Genomic DNA, 5,605 nt, shown 5'->3' with positions numbered 1-5,605 from the left:
TTTACATATGGTTTAAATCAAAGACACACGTGGATCAGGTATAATTAGTCTATAATTAAAATTAACTTAATATTTGTATGACTAAATTAAAATGAATATATCTTAAATAATTCAATTGTGTCAGAAAAATGCTGGAACGTAATTTCAAAGTATTTTAGTTAACTGCTATTACTGATTATTCAGGCAATAATGTAGCTCAAATATTAAAAATAAACAACAACATTACATAATTTAGGTGCAACATACAATTTAATAAAAATGTGGTCTATATCTTATTTTATCTGTGGATTTCGCTTACAACAGCAAAACTAGCATTCCTAAAGCTACAATCCAAATAAGGCTATGTAGACTATTAATCATAATATTGAGCTTTAAAAATAATATTGGTCAAAAATTAATTTTCACAAAAAAAAAAAGTGTTTTGTTTGTGAAGAGTTACCGCCAACCTCGGCCCGACTACACCATCCTTTTCCATACTGCGACACCCATTTTGATGTTTATGTGACTGGAGTGTGCTTCCTGCAGCGAGGAGCTCAGGCCTACCTCATTTTCGCCTGGCAGGTCAGCTGCTCTGTGTTTCAGTCTGAAGCCGTTGGCTGCTACTGAACCGTTTGGCTCTTTTCTCTACTAGCGAGCAAACCTACAATCTAGACCCAACTGTCCATCCAGCTCATTTTTAAGGGGATTTATCATTATATATGCCCGTGTATCCAAAACACATCGGTCATTGGGGATTCCTAGCACCGGTTGGCCGGGTCTGAAGGCCGTTATAACGCTTTTTCGAGGTTTAATTAGAGCTAGAAAACAACGGTGGTGGAGGAGGAGGAGATTCCATATTAGGAGCACAGAGGAGAAGGCACCCCCCTTGTGTGATTTGGAGCTTTTGGTGAGTGTTTATCGTCATTTTACGTTATTATTGCCGTTATAAATTATACCACCGTATAGCGGGACCACATAGGACTGTATATACGAGGTTTGGGCGGGTTATTGCGCTGTTTTGAACGTTTATTTTTATATTTTCTCTCGGGGTGGGGGATGGGCAGCGTCAGCGCGTGAGTAGGCGCGCGCGCGCATTGTGCATGTGTTCGTAGGGCAGTTCTCGTGGTCGGTTTGTGTTTGTGAGCGCGCCCTTCCTTCCTGCAACTACTGCTAGCATTGAATTAAAACCACTTTAGTGATTTTTAATCGTCACCATGAAAATACCTTTTATAACATACATGTCATGCTATCAGAACCAGCACTGAAAATTAATTTGTTTTGCTTTTCAGTCTAACTTTTTACTTTACTATTTTGTTTAGTTTTTGTGAATTTAAATACTTCATACATTTTGTATTCATGCTTTTATTTCTTACTTAACATTACTGTAACTACACTGTGTTTGAATGCATGTTGTACCTGTTTTGATACATATTTAAGTGTTAAAATAAGTTAGAATATTGTTATAAACCAGCAACAGTTACGAATAGTTATGAATTGAAACGGAAACTGTAGTTTTAGCAGTGTTAGCACTGTGTCCTATAGTTGTACTCAACAGTTAGGTGTTGTTCTTTGCAGGCCCATAGTTAGTACCAGTTAAAGATGATGTTGCTGTTTAACCTTGATTGTCTGCAGCATACAATATTGTATTATTTTTCTATTAGATACTATTTTATTACCTTTGTGTCAGTCTTATTCAAAGCTTTCTACAGTGCTTTGCAGCTGGTTGTTCCAAAGCCATGGGCAATGTGGGGGAGGGGTGAATACACACACACACAACACTCACTCACACACACACACACACACACACCCAGGAGGGCCACTTGCCAACCTTGTGAAGCTCAACTCAATGACACAATGTACCAGTTCCAGATAAGCCTTCAGTATCTGTGCTAGCAAGGAAAAGGCTGGTACAGACTCTGTTTAGCTACAGTCAGAATTCACAGACCAACTGGGTTAAGGTACTTTCAGGTGTGACTTGAAATGTAAATCAAATATTTTGATTTTGTTGTTGAACAAACTTCTTTTCTAAATTACTTATAGTTTCTATTATCCTGTTGCCCACTTGAGTAATTGCTCTTGTTGTATTGTTCTGATCCAACAGAGTGTTGTAGGATGATGTTTTTTTTTTTTTTTGTTTTTTTTTTAAGGCTGTCGCAGAAAGTAGCATTGCTCTTGTTCCCTCGTCAAAAAGCCAATTGGGAAAATCCCATTGGATTTTGGATTATTGCAGAAATAAGCTCTGTGGCAAACAAACGATTATGATACTTACACATTTAGTTCAGCAAGATTATTAACACCACTGTTATGATTTTTGAAGCGCAAATGCAAGTGCAGATTTTCCCACAAATTGATTTATTTGTGGCAGCCCGCCATGATTCAAACATTTGCCGCTATGTTGTGATTAGGGATGCACCGAAATGAAAATTTGTGGCCGAAGCCGAATAAAATTAAACGCTTGGCCGAATACCGAGTACCGAATACTGTTTTTCATTAGTTTTTGCAGATAAACCCCCTCCAGATTAGTGTTGTCACAGTACCAAAATTGGGACCCCCGTTCAACACACAACCAGCGGGATTCTCCGTTTCGTTTCTGCTGCTGGTTGAAATCTGTACTCGCACAGTGTGCTGAATGATTTATTTTGCTCGCACAAAACTATTTTTAGTCGCAAATGCGAGTGCGGTGACAGACGGAGTAAAATATCGCCACACTGCCGACATTTTACTCCGTCCGTCACCACACGCTGTTTGATTGTGTTATCAAGACACGCCGCTATTATTCGGCCTTGCTTTGCACTTATTCCACCGAATACCGAGTGTGTGTTTTTTTGCAATATTTGGCTGAATATATTCGGTTACCGAATATTTGGTGCATCCCTAGTTTTGATGTTCTATGTTTGGAGCTGGACCGTTTATTTGGTGCACTGTTGTGATGTGTACACCATTTGGTTATTCATTGCACCAAATGTTCGTAGCATAAAGCATATTCTGGACAGAGAGAGAGCACGGGGAAAGTGAAACATAACCATTCATTTTGCTGGGTCTAAAAATTTGCTTTCACTCACAAACAGCTGCTCCTCTCACCCACTGATTTGATCAGCCCTGCAACTCAAAATAAAGTTCGACTACACTGTGTTGACGGGCCCACAAACAATGCTGAATTTGGGAAAGGGACTGATACACATGGACACAGGAAAGAAAAACACAAATGGAATGTCATCAAGGATACTCATTTCTGGGTTTTAGGACTCATTCCTGCACCACTCAGTATTGCTTAAAGTAGGTTATGTAGCCTAAATAATAGTATATAAGACAGTGTCCTGATGAGGTAGAGGTGCTTAATTCATTATTTAATATATTGGAAAACCTTTGAGTGCATTATCTCAAATAAACCATACCCACTTTGCAAAAGAAAGGAGATGCAGTGTTTACTGGTTGTTTGTCACAGAGCTCAACCAATACTGGCTTTTTGAAATTCATACTACTATGAGATTTGGAATTTATATCAGATATGTCTATGATTTTTTAAACATAAATACAAAACATAACATGAAGCAGAACATCTGTGGTCATTGGTTACCTGTAGTTATTGTATTTGGTCAGGAATCATTGACTTTAGTTGCTCCTAATTTTCCAGTATTTAGCTGGTTGAGCATGTTGATTATATCCCATATATAAGCTTTTTTCTGATAGCATGATATTAGTTTTTTTCCTTTTTGGATTCCCATCACTGACTACTGTCTAGTTATTTCCTCTCATAAAAGTGAACAACATATGTGCATGTCAGCTGGCTGTCAGTCCTTGTCATGTATTGAAGTGCAATTCATAACAGAAGATCTGAGGCAACACACCATTCGGTCTTTGTTTGTGCTTTTGCATTGAGGTTGGCTCAGTGTGTCAAGCAAGGACACCTGCCAGACACACAGAAACATGTTTTCCATGGTCACTGATGTATTTAATCTGTAGATGTTAAATGCTAAAATACCATATTCTGGTGAGTTGGATGTCTAAATTGTGTTAAAACAATTGTAGGGTCTGTTTAGCTTAGTGTACAAACAGAAAAGCCAGTGTCATTTGTTTGAAATGCTCTTTGCATTGATATATTGTGGAATGTAAGCTAGTGGAACTGAAGCTAGTACAGGAGCATGGTGTGATTTTGGCTCTGTGTTTGGGTGGCACTGTGTTGGAAAGAAAAATCCATTTTATTGAGACTGTAGGGGATAAGTAACACTAGATATGTCATCTATTATTTTTGTTTTATTGCTATCATGATCACAGCCTTCAGCTCCTTTTACTTTTTAGGTTTATTTATTTGACTGATATGAAATTAAGTACCAGAGGCCTGTACTACGAAGTAGGGCTGCTTGATTATGGAAAAAATCATAATCACGATTATTTTGGTCAAAATTGAAATCACGATTATGCAAACCATTATGCGGCGCACGTGATGACTTATTTACACGACGGCATGTCATTTCTGTCTCCACGTGGTTGCGCGTTTACAATTCTCCTCACGGCGGAGATCGGCCCTGATGTGCGCACACACACACACACACACACACACACACACACAGACCAACCTCTCTCGCTCTCCCTCTGCCATTTTTCGCACGCTGTTTTTGAAATCTTCGGTGATCACCTGCCCCTTACATTTTTCGATTTCACCTACTTGACTGGCTCGTGGAGTGAATAGAGGAGAGGAGGAGAGGGGGCGGTATTGCGCATGCGCGGCTTCCGGGTGCATTTGATTTGCAACACAAGACAACGAGAGTAAACTGACAAGAAGCGCATAATTGTTTTATGCACTTCTTGTCAGTTTATTTATATTTTGTTTTCATGATCGTTGAAAGGCCAAATCGTAATCTAGATTAAAATTCGATTAATCGAGCAGCCCTACTACAAAGCCAGTTCAACTTACCCAAGATATCTTCTCGCTATCTGGTTTTACTAACCCTAGTTTCGCTCACCAGACCTTTCTCAAGAAAAGAAAGGTCTGGCTGGGCCGACTCTCACTTTAAGATTGGAGAAAAAAAACGTCCCGGCTGCTTGTATTTCTTTCAACCAATCACAATCGTTCTGGGCGGTGCCACAGCAACGGTGCGCTTGCAAAAATATTGCCAGGGGGAAACAGGTTTTGGTGTAACACGCCCACAAAAATATCGCCTACAGGACGTGAACCATGGCTATACTAGACTATACTAACGCTAACACTGGCCGTCTGGATAACCGGTACTACAAAGCTGGTTATCAACCAGTTCAGTCAACTCTGGGTTTTCCTATCCAGCCAGTGCATGTGAAAGGGGCGGGGTTGTTAATTGTGAGCCTCATCATCAGAACCATGAATGAAGTAGGCACAAATTTGATGAAATGGTAGCGAAAATGTTTGCGTCTACGAGACTTTAAAATGTCAATGGCGCGGGATGTAAACAACAGATGTAATCTTAAAATGGAAGATTCAGAAGCATTGAAAACACCATTCAAAAATTCACCGTCATCTGAGATTTAAATTACGTACAGGTATCACAGAGCTATGGACCTGTGTGACATTAGTGTACACCGCGTTCCAAATTATTATGCAAATGATATTTTTCTCTGATTTTCCTAAATAGTCGATGCAAATGACAGTCAG

The 5,605-nt window shown here is 39.3% G+C and overlaps 1 protein-coding gene across 2 annotated transcripts in view; it reads left to right on the top strand.

The window, feature by feature from the left end:
• Window positions 1-590: 590 nt before the first annotated feature.
• LOC126396267 (F-box-like/WD repeat-containing protein TBL1XR1) overlaps window positions 591-5,605 on the top strand; it is a 68,757-nt gene continuing 63,742 nt past the window's right edge. For both annotated transcript variants that reach the window (XM_050054208.1, XM_050054207.1), the window contains exon 1: window positions 591-886. The gene's annotated coding sequence lies outside the window, so the exon portion shown is untranslated. The remainder of the gene's footprint in view (window positions 887-5,605) is intronic.

The sequence above is a fragment of the Epinephelus moara genome, chromosome 10 (genome assembly GCF_006386435.1).
Source record: "Epinephelus moara isolate mb chromosome 10, YSFRI_EMoa_1.0, whole genome shotgun sequence".
NCBI classification, from domain to species: domain Eukaryota; kingdom Metazoa; phylum Chordata; class Actinopteri; order Perciformes; family Serranidae; genus Epinephelus; species Epinephelus moara.
This window is presented reverse-complemented; position numbering and strand designations above follow the sequence as displayed.